The sequence below is a fragment of the Plecotus auritus genome (genome assembly GCF_963455305.1).
Source record: "Plecotus auritus genome assembly, chromosome: 5".
Classification (NCBI taxonomy): Eukaryota; Metazoa; Chordata; class Mammalia; order Chiroptera; family Vespertilionidae; genus Plecotus; species Plecotus auritus.
The window spans coordinates 57,822,108-57,837,192 of record NC_137776.1 but is presented as its reverse complement, the minus strand read 5'-3'; positions in this window follow the sequence as shown (position 1 = coordinate 57,837,192).

The window sequence follows — 15,085 nt, the reverse complement described above, 5'->3', positions numbered from 1 at the left end:
ATTCGGGCTTCTCCTCTGAAGAGTCTTTCAGTATTTCTGTCATAGACCTGTTTTCCTCCAGGTGTAACTCAAAACACTAAACCTTAGCAACTAGATTATACAGCTTCAGCCTAAGAGTGAATTTATTTCATTGCAGTGTGCACTGTCTCTGTAACACCTGTTCCCTGCAGATGATATAAAGTATTTTGTGCACACCTACACATATTTTTGGGGTAGGGGTCCAGCTGTTTGTAATTTGACTGTAACTATAATCCTGAGTGTGAAATAGAACTAAAATAGTCAATTAATGAAACATTAAAATAAAGAATCATGTAGATAAACTTATCTTGGGAAGGCCTCATACATCTATATATATATAAAACCCTAATATGCAAAGAGACTGAACAGCGGAACAACCGAACAACCAAACAACCGGTCACTATGACATGCGCTGACCACCAGGGGGCCCGCATGGAACATGGTGGGCATCGGCCTTGGCAGGATGATGGAGCAGGTGAGTGGGGGCACCAGACCAAGGTGGGACACTGGTTTCTGTCATTGGGACGAGCCTCTGGTGGTTACTGAAAATTCTTTGCTCCCGTTTGCTACGGTCCCGCTGGATGCTCGCACCTGCTGCTGGCACCCACACTTGCTGCCGGCGCTGGTCCCACTTGCACCTGCTGCTGGGGCTGGAGCCACTGCTCACACCCACTGCTGGTGCCTGGTGCCAGCCCTGATCACTTGGCGCCATCAGTGGGTGCAAACAGCGGCTGCTGGCCCCAATCACCTCTGAGGGCTTCTCCAACTCCCCCTGCTCCTGAGGGGTGATCGGGGCCAGCAGCCACCTCTCTCACCTGCTGCTGGTGCCAGAGCCACTGCTCACACCCACTGCTGGCACTGGCACTGGCCCTGCTTGCATCTGCAGCCGGCACCAGAGCGGCCACTCGCACCCGCTGTCTGCACCTGGTGGCTGCTGGCCCCTGCTTGCACCTGCTGCTGGCACCGGCCCCAATCACTCTGCACTGTCAGCCGGTGCGAGCAGGGCCAGTGCCTTCAGTGTGTGGGAGCAGCAGTGGCAGGAGAGAGGCTGCCAGCAGACAGGAGGCCGTGGTAGGAGGAGCCGGGCGGGGATGCAGAGGATGGGCTGAGACCTGCCCCTGTGCCCACCACAGCCTCGCAGCCCACAGTTCCTTTCAAGGTGCACTAATTCATGCACTGGACCTCTAGTATAAAATAAAGAACAAGGTAGTTATTCAATAATTTCCAAAAGCATTGAGCATACATTTATTATTTTCTGGATATGAATAATATTTTCAAGATTTTCTTCCATAAAATAAAACAGCCTAAAAACAGCCTATCATTACAGGATATCTCTTTACCTCTTTTCTACCTTTATGTCAGTCCTATAGATAGAAAATAATTAGTTTCTGGACTCTTACTAGTAAGTGCACTTATTGAGCCAATGAAAGTAAGTTCTTTGTTATCTGGAAGAAAATGACCCAAATACCAATATGTCTTCATCTTAAGCTCTCTGGGGTTGACTAACTGTGCTTATATCGGGTACTATCTACACTAATACAAGAGAAACATGCAAATTGACTGTCCCTCTGCTATGCCCACCAGCCAATCAGGAGCGAGTATCAAATTAACCCAACAAAGATGGAAGTTAATTTGCATATGCAGGCATGGAGCGAAGACTGAAGACAGCATAGAAGGAAGCCAAGCGCTGCAGAAGGGTGTGAAGCAGCAGAGAAGGGAGCGAGGCAGCAGAGAAGGGAGCGAAGCCAAGGCAGGCTTCGGTCCCTTCTCTGCTTCACTCAGGCTGCAGGAAGCCCTATTCTTGCAGGAATAGGCCTGAGGAAGCCCTATTCTTGCAGGAATCTTCCTGCAACGGGCCTCTAGTATATATATATATATAGTTTTCTGTTGGTTTCTGTAGGTGTATGATTGTTTCCAGCCTCAAATAACAGAAGACCCAACTCAAAATGGCTTAAAAAGTAAAAGGCTTTATTTTTTCTCATCACAAGGAGTCCCAAATAAGGGAGGTTCCAGGACTGATTAACTCAGATTTTTCAATCACATTATCGAAGACCCAGGTTCTTTCCATGTTTTCACTCTTTAATCTGAATTCCCAAACTGAAAAAAGGATAATGTATTAGTCAGGGTTCTCCAAGAAACAGAACAAGAGGGATATCTATCTATCTATCTATCTATCTATCTATCTATCTATCTACCTACCATCTATCTATCATCATACATCTATATCTATTCATCTATCTGGAGACATTTCAAGTACAGTAACTGACTTATGCAATTGTAGGAGCTGACAAGTTCAAAATCCATAGGATAGGACAGGAGGTGGAAACTCTCAGGCAGGAGTTGATGTTGCAGGCTTCATGCAGAATTTCTTCCTTAGGAAAACAGTTTTGCTCTTAAAGCCTTTCAACTAATTGGAAGCCCACTCAGATTATCCAACATAACCTCTTTTACCTAAAGTACACAGATAAGGATGGTAAGCACATCTATAAAATACCTTCATAACAAACAACACCTAGATTTGTGTCTAACTGAATAACTGGTTACCATAGCCTACCCAAATTGACACATAAAACTATCACTGACAGTTTCTTCCTTGTGCAACTCTTAAGAGCAAATAAACCTTTCCAGATGCCCCCCAACAGACTTCCTTTCAATTTCCATTGGCCAGTGTTGGGATTTATCCCCTTCATAAAGTCAATCCTTCGTGAGGGAAATAAGATCAAGATTGCTTTAAACCAATTGCATTTAGCTGAGCCATGTGGGGCAAGAGTAAATGTTTGGATGAAATTTGAGCTGTGCCACATGGAAGAGGAAAAAGTTGTTGGGTTGACAAAAAGAGTATCTAGAACATGGGAACTCAATAAATATTTGAGTGAGTGAATAAGTCAATGAAAGAATGCTGATACATGCTGAGGATAATGAGTGCTAGTGATTTTTTCCAAATTCATACCCCATTCAAGACACGGCTTCAGCAGGTAAACAGTGTATGTGCTGATGCATGATGTATGACTCTTGTTTGAGTGATATGACATTCAAACCTTTGCCAACACAGCTAAGGATTATCGCTCATAAATACTAAGTGAATGTTAACTGTGCTCAAGGGGAAGAACTGGAAAATAAAGGCAGAGAAATACCATTTCAAGTTTATATTCAATTTAATTTAGTACATTAACTGCAGAAGCTTTCATGCTAATGTACTTAAATTCTTGATTCTAGAGCACACACCAAGATATTGTTTTTGATGAATAAGGCTACAATTTAGAGAGCTCTCTTAGGGAAGCAGACAACCTCACTTGTGGACTATGCATTTCTCCAGGGCTTATCAAGGTGTGCTAAGAGAGAGAGAGAGATGCTTTTCTTATTACAATCATTACAGAGGTTTTTGTTTATGCTTAAATCTTGTCAGGGCTTCTCTTGACCAAGAGTCTCAGTTCATATGACATGTGATATAGGAACAAGACGGAGATATGTTCAGAATAAATAGAATACTGAGTTATCTCTCTCTCTCTCTCTCACACACACACACACACACACACACACACACACACACACACTACCACCACCAAAACAAAACTGGCATGTACTATTTTCTCACCGCTTTAATACATTTAGGGGCTGTGTTATATTCCTTTCATGTTAAGTTTTCAGAGAAAATATTCAGCTGCTGAACAAGAAATTATTTTCCAGTTATCTGAATAAAATTCAACTTTCTATATTAAAATGATCTGAAATTTGTGAGGAGCTCCTGTGGATAAGAGGAAGTCTATGATTAAATTCTCCTTCTTAAGCACTTTGAAAACTACTCCCCATTTATCTCCCTTATTCCTGTGTGGATCCTGCCCAACTTGCTACTGTATCTTATTACCATGGCTCAGTCCTTTGCTCTTTCTAAACTTAGTTGGTTTCTTTCCATGCAAAACAGGAAAAACAATCGTTTTCTGAAATACCTTAGAAGGCTCTAGTTATCTGTTTCTAATGTCAGTTTTTTCCCACTGAAATGTGATATTTTCGGGGGCAGGAATTATGCCATTTTCACTTTTAGCTCTAGGCGCTAATAAATGTTGGCTGATTAGAAGTACCAAGATGGTGGTATAGGTAAGCGCCTGTACTTGCTGCCTCTCACAACCACATCAAAACCACAACTAAATGGCAGAAAAACTACCACCCAGAACATCAGGAAGGCTGGCTGAGTGGAAGTTCCACAACTAGAGAGATGAAGAAGGCAGAAGGCTCACTGAGACTGGTAGGAAGTGCGGAGGCGTTGAAAGTGCAGGCACCTGGATGTGTTGCTCTTTTAATTGGGAGGGAGATATAAGCTCCCACTTGCTCTGAACTCCAGTTCCAGGCGAGACTCTGGGGGACCCAGGCACATATGGGGAGAAACTGGACTGTCTGGCATCGGGACAGGAACGCAAGGGCGGTTTTCTCTCAGAGGTGATCGCAGCGATCATTGTTCCTGCAGGGGGGCGCAGGACATGGTTCAGGGCTGACTGGCAGCCATTGCTGTTTCCTCTGTCCTGGTGATTCCCAGAGACCCCGCCTCACCCAATTTACCCACCCAAACTGTGCGCAGAGACTTTTGCATATGAATGGCCTGTCCTTTTGCCTAAAACCTGTCAAACTGCAGCTGGGTCAGAGAGTCCCAGAGCTTCCAAAAGAGAGCCCAAGGCCCTGCCAGCCTTGCTCCACAGCTGGGCCTCCTCTGGACACTTCCAAACCCCATACAAAGAGGAGGAATCTGCAGATGTGTCTGTAGCTCCTGCTGGGCGGCCCCAGACAGTGGCTGACCTTGCACCTCCTTGGAGATCCAAGAGCCAGTGTACCCAGTGGTCAGAGTGAGACCATACTGGATTACAACTCTTCACATCCATAAGAGACACACACAAGGGGCAGACTCAGTGAGCACCAAAGCCCCACTGAAGCAAGTCTTGCCCCATAAGGGTGTCTCCTGCCCAACAGATCTTCCAGTGTAGACACAGCTGGTCATCACATCCAGTTGGCCTAGAGGTCAATTCCACCCAGTGATACCAACAGCAATCAAGGGTTAACTGCAACAAGACTGTGCACACAGCCCACAAAGGGGCGCACCAAGAGCGTCCATCTCAGGTGACTGGGCCCTATAGGACACCAACCACACAAGGCCACTCTATCAACTCAAGGAGACTTAGCAGCTACCCAGTACATAGAAACAAACACAGGGAAGCAGCCAAAATGCGGAGACAAAGAAACAAGTCACAAATGAAAGAAATGGATAAAAGCAAACGACTGTATATCGAGTTCAAAACCATGGTTATAAGGTTACTCAAGAATCTTCTAGAAACCTCTGAGAAATTTAGTGAGACTTTCAAGGATATGAAAAAGGACCAATCAGAAATAAAGTATACACTGATTGAAATAAAGAATAATATACAGAGATCCAACAGCAGACTAGAGGATCCCAAGAATCAAGTCAAATATTTGAAATATGAAGAAGCTAAAAACACCTACTGGAAAAGAAAAAAGAAAAAAGAATCCAAAAATATGAAGATAGTGTAAGGAGCCTTTGGGACAACCTCAAGCATACCAACATCCAAATTATGGGGGTGCCAGAAGAAAGAGAGCAAGATATTGAAAACCTGTTTGAAGAAATAATGACAGAAAACTTCCCCCACCTGGTGAAAGAAATAGACTTACAAGTCCAGGAAGCGCACAGAACCCCAAACAAGAGGAATCCAAAGAGAAACACACCAAGACACATCATAATTAAAATGCCAAGGGCAAAAGAAAAAGAGAATCTTAAAAGCAGCAAGAGAAAAACAGTTAGTTACCTACAAGGGAGTACCCATACAACTGTCAGCTGATTTCTCAACAGAAACTATGCAGGCCAGAAGGGAGTTGCAAGAAATATTCAAAGTGATGAACAGCAAGAACCTACAACCAAGATTACTCTACCCAGCAAAGCTATCATTTAGAATTGAAGGTCAGACAGAGCTTCACAGATAAGAAAAAGCTAAAAGAGTTCATTACCACCAAACCAGTATGATATGAAATGCTGAAAGGTATTCTTTAAGAAGAGGAAGAGGAAAAAAAAAGGTAAAGATAAAAATTATGATCAACAAAGTGACAACAAATACATATCTATCAACAAGTGAATCTAAAAATCGAGTGAATAAAAAATCTGATGAACAGAATAAACCGGTGAATATAATAGAATCAGGGGATTAGAAAGGCAGTGGACTGATAATTCTCAGGGGGAAGGGAGTGTGGGGGGTGCAGGAAGAGATTGAACAAAAATCTTACACCTATGGACGAGGACAGTGGGGTCGGGGTGGTAAGGGCATGGGGTGGGGTGGGAACCAGGTGGAGGGGAGGTATGGGGGGAAAAAAAAGGAACAACTGTAATAATCTGAACAATAAAGATTTATTTTAAAAAATATTGGCTGATTAAGGTAATGAAATATCCATGCCACATCAATGAAGGTTTAACTCCAGTATTTTTAAAGTATTTCCTTCTGCCAACCTATTTTCTGAAATTCCACTGGAGCTGTTGCTATTGAACTATTTTTGTATTGTTCTTCATTGTCCTTCCCAGTGGAGCATGTTGAGTGGGAAATTCTTGAGAAAACCAGTTTTGGACCTTGCTTTTGTTCACCCTGTCTCGTGTTTAGCTAACATTGGTTTGGGCATGGACAAGACTGCTAGATGAGGCTTGTACAAGGTAGGAAGGAGATTATACATAACTACATATTAATAATTATATTTGATGCATATGGATAGTGAATCACCACATGTTGCCTAGCACAATATGGTGATTCTCTAGAGGTTTGAATAAGAAGTGTCATACTTGACCAGGAAGACTAAGATTCCCTTGTGAAAACAGCAAAAAGATGTGTACTTCATGTAGACCAGTTGAATGTGGAAAAAGCAATGATAATTGAAAGAAAGTTTTATTAATGAGAAAGATAAAAATTAGACCCATGCACAAATATTTTTATTACACAAAGGAAGTAGACAGAAACACTACTAGTTGTATATTTTTAAGTGTGGGTTTGAACAAATAACACTTTTCCCTTTGATTAGTTGAAAGAATTTCTGGAAGTGGTTAAATTATCAAGTGCCATTTTAATGAAATTTGGGAGAACACCTGATGACCTGGGAGTAGAACTAAGGCTGAGAAGGTCAATCCAGGACCAGGAGGTATGTGAAAGGGGAAGAGGTGGCAGTGGGATCAGTGGTGGTGAGAGTAGTGGGGAAACTCAAGGAGCAGGTGTGTAAAGGAGGGAGATGAACCTAGCCCAACATCTGGGTACTTCAGGAAGGAGAGCAGGCACATTCATGCTGCCATCTTGCATTTACTTTTCAGAATTCTCAGAACATAGAGGGGGTTTAATATTCTTAATTTCACTTCCTGCTGAAGACCAAAAAAAAAGAGAGTGTTAAAATGCAATATTCATGTCTTTTTTGGTGGGTGTGCCTCCAAAAGTTCAGAAGATAAGATGGAGACTCTTCAGAGGTGCTGATGCTGGAAGAACTTCGTTTTGAGACTACAAAACTGTTAGGGTCTCCTTGTCATTTTTCAAACCTGAAGTGAGAAACTTTCTAAAAATGCAGTGCTAAAAAGACAGGGTTGTATCTTTTAATTTACAAGACTGTAGGGAGGCAGTAGAGAATTTTCTAGTGGTGAATTATCTATGCAGAGAGGATTAAACTATTTGGTTTCCCTGAGATTGAGAATAGAGTTTTGCAATTGTGTGGTAGGGAGTGGACCCTGGATGGGAAGGAGAGGACTCACCCAGAGGTAAATGGTGGGGGATAAAGACTCACTTGCCTTTTTTGCTTTGAATTTCACTTCTAAATTTTATTCACAGAATGCAGGCAGCCCATAGCACATTGTTTTCTTAATTTGCTGTTATTAGATATTATATACAAATCTGGTACCAGAGTACACCTTGACATCTCTGAAGTTGGGCTGATTTCAATAGTTCTCACAGGATTTGGAGTTACGGTCTTTACCTTGAGATTTCTATCTGTGGTATGAAATTATCAATCTCCAAAGATATCAAAGATAATTTTGCCTCTTAAAGCCTAAATGTGCCAGTCTAGACAATATGTACTATTCTTCTATTGGGGGTACATAAGATAATATATATGAGCAAGCTTTATATATGAGCATATGTACTATCTACATATAAGTGTTGTGGGTATTCTATGCTTAAAATAAGTTTGCAATGAAAGGGGAATTGTGATTGAACTGCAAGTGTTACTTTCTGGAGCCCCCTTTCAATTTGGTTTATAGTTTCACCAATTTGCTATTTAATTGTTTTAAGTCATCCAAGTGCCAGGCAATGCTTGTTGTACTCTTTTTTCAACACAGCGTTCAAATACTTGAGTAAGTTTGTTTTTTAATTTATGGATGCTTCTTTTTTTACTATTTATTTATTTAATTGATTGGAGTGACATTGGTCAACATGAACATATAGGTTTCAGGTGTGGGTTTCTATGTTACAAGATCTGCATATTTCACCATATGCTCACCACCCAAAGTCAAATCTTCTCCTGTCACCTTATATTATACTAGAGGCCCGGCACACAAAATTCGTGCACGAGTATGGCCCCTAGGCCTGACCTATGATCAGGGCCATCTTCCTCGGCTGCCGGCAGCTGGCCCCACCCCCCGCCACCACCCACCCCTGGTTCCCCATTCGCCTTTGGGCGATCGGAGCCTGCTGGCCAGGGGGAGGGACTGAGAGGTTGGCCGTTCCCGCCTTCTTGCCGTCCCCATCCCCCAACGCAGGTTGCTCTCTGTGTGTGGGGATACCCTTGGGGTGGGGGCCTTGGGCTGGTGCTGCCTGCGTCCACCACCACCTACCCCCGGTTCCCCACTCCCCTTGGGCAATTGGAGCCTGCAGACCCGGGGGAGGGACTAAGAGGTTGGCCAGCAGGCCCCAATCGGGTGCTATGGGCCTGAGGGCTGGGGCAGCTCCTACATTAAGTGTATAACCCCTGGTGGCCAGTGTGAGTCATAGCAACTGGTCATTCTGCTACCCGGTCAATTTGCATATTACCCTTTTATTATATAGGATGGACCTCCTTCTCCCCCCACCCCTTTCCCACTGGCAACCACCACACTGCTGTTTGTGTTCGTGAGTTTTGGTTTATATCTCACATATGAGTGAATCATATGGTTTTTAGTTTTTTCTGCCTGACTTATTTCACTTAGCATAATGTTCTCAAGATCCATCCATGTTGTTGCAAATGGCGATATTTCATCCTTTCTTATGGCTGAATAGTATTCCATTGTGTATATATACCATATCTTCTTTAACCAGTCCTCTATCACAGGACACTTCGGTTGTTGCCATGTCTTTGCCATTGTGAATAATGTTGCAATAAACATAGGGGTGCATATATTTTTGTGAATACATAATTTCGAGTTTTTTAGGTATTTACCCAGGAGAGAGATTGCTGGGTCATTTGGTAGCTCTATTCCTAATTTTTTCTAAGAGTCATCAGACAGTTTTCGATAGTGGTTGTACCAGTCTACATTCCCACCAGCAGTGAATGAGGTTCCCTTTTTTCAAAAACCACTGGTTAGAGTAAATAAGTCTAACATAAAAGTTGACACAGACAGAGGCAGTATTTTTTGGTTTTCGAATATTAAAAATCAGATATTTGGTAAATGCCTTTAAAAGACTTTAGAATCTTATTAAGCCCCTGGCTCTCACCAGCTGTCCCCTAGTTTGTCTCTCTAGGCTTCTTCCTACATCTTCTCAGAGCCTGTAGAGCAGCACTCCTCACTGAGGCTGTCTGTTCCAGCAGGATCCATGAGCAGTCAGGCCATTAGAAGTCTAGGTAAATCCATGGTCACGTTACTTTCAAATTCTTAGGGACTTAAGAAAAATTAAGAAATATCATGTGAGGGTTAACAAAAGTATGACATATTTTTAACTACTTACATTTGATAAATGAATACCCTTAATACACATAAGTAGATACATTAACAACTTAAGTTGATGCACTTAAGTTTGATACACTGGACATAAAGATGAATAAGACATAATATTATCCCACAAGGAATTCTAAGCCCAGCAAATTTTGAAATGTTACATAATAACAATTGTACATAAGTGTTGATAAGGTCATACAACCAGAAAGTAATTAGTGATCAGTCTTTTTTCATGGAGAATGTCAAAACTCTAAACTGAAGGTGGTTCCTGTGTGGAAGCCTAAGCCAAGTAGCTGTCCTGACCCCCCATAGGCCCTGGGTGCACTGCTCTGGCTACTCACCACCTCAGGGGCCTGCTATCTGAGCCCTTGAGGGGTCTGGCATGTATACAGCCATGTGCTTGTTCATTGTCCTCAAAGTGACAGTGTGAAGGGCCATTTCACAGCTGGGAAAGCCACACTGTCTCCTGGCCCATCAATGGTGCTGAAACTTTTTTCCAAATTGGTCCTCTCACTTTGAAAGCTCTTTCCATGTTTCAAATCACCAGAGAGAACAAACATGCCACATTAGCTAACCTGTAGAGCACTCCTTCAGACTAGAAAAAAAGGTTGGTATTGCTATTTGCTCCAGTCTGCACTGATAACACTCAACATTCCTAATGGAAGTAAAACATATTACTATTTAGAGGAGAGGGAGGGAAGGAGGGAGGGAGAGAGAGAGAGAGAGAGAGAGAGAGAGAGAGAGAGAGAGAGAGAGAGACTACAATAACAACTCCATTTTGAAAAGACATGTTCTCCAGAAATCCTAGTTCCTGCTTGCATATTGTAATGCCTCAACATACCCAAGGATTCTTGGACCTAATCAGGTTCCTCCACAACCCATGTTTCCCTCCCTATGCCCTATATATCTCCTGTCTCACCATCAACTTGGATCAATTGAAAGAGACTAAGATTAGATTCTGAAAAACAAGACTCATCATAATAAAAAATCTAATTAACTTCAGATAGAGTAGCCACATACCAGCAGCAGCACTGTAATTTTGCCTTCTGTGAAAGTGGTTTAGCTATTCATTAGTAGCATGACAAAAATTAAACAATGCCAATTATTTTCCTTGTCCTGATATCTAGCATTATCTGGGGAATTAGAAGACTGAGTACTGACTGATATACATTTTAGCTAGATGTAATCTCTGGGATCTTTGTTTTTTACTTTTTATCTTTTTTTGTAAGTCATATTATGAGGGAAAATAATTATCTTGGGGAACCCAGACTGAACTCCTGTTCAATGGTTTATAGATTATGAAATGATGATGTTGATAATGTTGATGTCATTTTTAGCTTTCCTAAGTGGAGAGTGATATTAAATCATGATATTATCATGTTTACTCTCTCAGCTGCTTTGTGAGAGAATAAGAAAGTTATTGTTATCCCTGCTTACAGGGAGATAAACTGAGAGGCCAAGCGTCTTGCTGAAATTTTCATATGTGATTGTCCGTAGAGATGGAAACAAAAGCCAGGTCTTAACACCATGCTTGATGTTCAGCCTCCAGACCACGCTTTCTCACATTGCAAAGCTGCCAAACCCTGGGTTTCTATTGCATGCCTTGTTTTTATTACTTTTTACAAATATGACTTAGTTGCATTTAAAAAGAAATGCATGCTTTACCTCAAAAGTGTGAAGGATAAAAACGTGATAAAGATCTGTCTTAACTCCTGTCCGCTAGAGGGTTAAAACGATCACAAATACAAAGCTGAGACAGAACAACTCTCATATTAGACATATAAGAAAATACATTAAAGTCCTTTTGAAAGTAGGTCAAATATAAACACAGGTGTGTGTAAACCTACTTATAAGTGGAAGAGAGTATCGAAGTTAAAGGAGATCTCATTGATTGGAGGCCAAGGAAAATCAAGGAAAGCAAATGCGGAAAGAGGGGAGGAGGGTTGGGCACACTTGCCTCCCCTGCGGTTTCTTCCCAGTTAGACAGCATGCTGTTCCCCAGGCAGAATTTCACCAACTTAATCAAGTGTATAAGACTTGCCAATGAACTTCTTTAAAAAATGCATGGATTCCACCGCAGACATCCAGCTTCCATGGATCTGCAGGGAGAAGCTGAAATATGCATTTTTAGCAAGCTTCCTGTGGCTGAGAGTCAAGCTTTGGACTACAAGTTGGGAAACAGTGCTTTTTTTCAGGGTGTAGCTAAGGTGAGATGTCATTAGACTAGTCCTATGCACATGTGGTAGCTGCAGCCATGGCTAGAGCAAAAATGGGCTAAGAAGATGTGAGCCAAGGCCTTATTTACCTCTGTAACACCAGTCACCAGTTTTAAAAGGAGAGCACAGAGTGGGGAGATATGGACGATGCAGGAGTCCACAGTGGGTGGGCTCTATAAACTCTGTCTTACACTGTGGTAGAGTAGGACTGAAAGAGAAAAGGGAGAGAGAGATCTGGGTAATTAACGAATTCAGCCTTCTTCTAGCTCCGTGTACTTGGACACAGTCCCATTTGCATGCATCAGAGAAAGCCGACTCCTGGCAGTGCTTCCACTTGCTTATCCACCTCCTACATTTCCTCTGACCCTCGTATTGTGCTCCATCTGGGATACGGCTGCTCTTATTTTCCATTTCTAAATAATTTGGGTCTATATTTAGGCATCTTCAGTCATTAGGTACCCACATTTCTGTATACAGCCTATAAGGTTTTATTTTTTTAGAATTCTAGAAATTCATGAGAAAGAATATTAGGTCACTTAGTCAATTACCTCCTTTCCTGCCTAATGCAAGATTATTCCCAGCAGTCCTGTTCCTCATGCTCTGTTGCCTATTTTTAAATGTACTAACTTGATGGTGATTCTGCCACTTCCCTCAAGAGACCATTATCCTGGCTCACCATTCTCAGTGTCAGGGGGCTTTCCCTGGTAATTAGCTCCAACTTGCTATTTCTTCCCCTTCCCATTATCCTTGGTTATCAATTCCCTTGTAACAACATTACTTCTTTCGCATTAGTTATATATATATATTTTCAGATAGTTTCCAGTTTCACAAGCCACTATTAACATAGTTGAGCTAGTTATTACCAGCCCATATCTTAATTAGTTGCACTGTTGGAGGATTGAGATGGAGCTAATGGAATGGTCACTGGGTCCTGCTGTGTCTCACCACATGCTGCATTACCTCCTGCCTGCATCCGCGTGCTTGTCCACATGGATTTCATCAGTCTGAGGTCATTCTCCTCTACTAAGCAGTATCTCTGTAAGCAGAATGTGTCTAGGTCATATGAAGGTGTACAAAGAAGGGCCACCTAATTATCTGAAAACTGGGATGACAGTGCCATTAGTTATATTTCTGTGAATGTTAAAGGATACCAGGTATGCAAGTATTTTAGCAAAAATTCTAGCATAGCCCTAACCCATTTGGCTCAGTGGATAGAACATCGGCCTGTGGACTGAAGGGTCCCAGGTTCGATTCCAGTCAAGGGCATGTACCATGGTTGCAGGCACATCCCCAGTAGGTGGTGTGCAGGAGGCAGCTGATCGATGTTTCTCTCTCATCGATGTTTCAAACTCTCTATCCCTCTCCCTTCCTCTCTTTAAAAAATCAATAAAATATATATTTAAAAAAATTCTAGCATACAATAAAATCCTGAGACATATCAATCTACTAAAATGAATATACATTCAGAAGTCAAATAAACCTCATTCCATTTTTTGCTTTGTCACATGCTGGTTGAATGACTTCAACAATGTTCATGTGGCGATTATTTATTATACTAGAGGCCCATTGCACGAATATTCGTGCAATAGTCCTTCCTTCCCCTGGCTGCCAGCACCGGTTTTTCTCCAGCATCCAGGACCCAGGCCTTCACTCTGGCCACTGCCTTTAGTGTTCGCTCTGGCCAGAGCCTTCAGTCTTCTCCGCTCCTGCCAGAGCACTGCTCCTGTAGCTCCCTCCGCACCCCCTGCCCTACCCCTCATAGCAGGCATCCCGTCCTGCCCCACCGCTCCTCCCCTGTGTATGCAAATTAACCCGTCATCTTTGTTGGGTTAATTTTCATACTCATTCCTGATTGGCTGGTGGGCATTGTGGAGGTACAGTCAATTTGCATGTTTCTCTTTTATTAGTGTAGATAATACTTCACAGTTTGCTAGGCTGAGAATTCCATAAGGGGAGGTATTATGTCATTCATCTTTATGTCCAGTGCATCAAACTGAAATGCATCAATGTAAGTTGTTTAACCTTTCTGAATCTCAGTGTTCCCTCCTTTGAAATGTGTGCATATTATTTACCTCTGTATCCTAGAGGTAAATAATGCCTTGGCTCACATCTTCTTAGCCCATATTTGCTCCAGCCATGGCTGCAGCTACCACATGTGCATAGGACTAGCCTAATGACACCTTACCTTAGCTAAACCCTGAAAAATTCTGCCATCACCAAGGGACATCTACAGCAGCCTGGATCCTATCTCCCAAGTAGTGATTCTCACTAGGAAGGGGAGAGGTACTACTGACATCTAGCCAGGGAAGCTGTCAACAACTCAGAAGACACAGCCCAAATGTTAACAGTGCCACTGTTGAAAAACTCTGACTAGGAGAACCTGCAGAAACCTCATCTGATGAAGATGCCTCATAAAATGTGCTCCTCCTCAACTCTGTTCACTGCTCCACACTGGACCCATCAGAAGGTTATTTCACTGCTCTGTAAGTGCATATAGAAACACATCAGTTCCTATCCTGGACTAAGTACTATAATGATAGAAATGTTTATATCACAGCACCACTGAGGGGGTATATGCTTCCTGCTCAGGGGAAGAAACAGACTAGCTAAAGAATTGCAAGACAGAGCCAGAGAAACAAGTGTAAGAGTAGATACTAAGGGCACTCAGACATGAAGTTGTGTATAAGGCTGGAAAGGGGAGAATTTATTGACATTGCAACACTCCCATGTTATGGGATTCACTGTCTTAACAAGGACAAAGTTGGCCTTTATGCATAGCTGGGACTGTTCCTGGATGCTTGGACCTTGCCAAAATAAATCAGGTATAGAACTATCTGCAGAATATTGAGAACATGAGGTGAGAATGTTGTAATAAATGTATTATGTTAGATCAAAGAATCAATAACTGACTGTGTTCCCTGAGGAG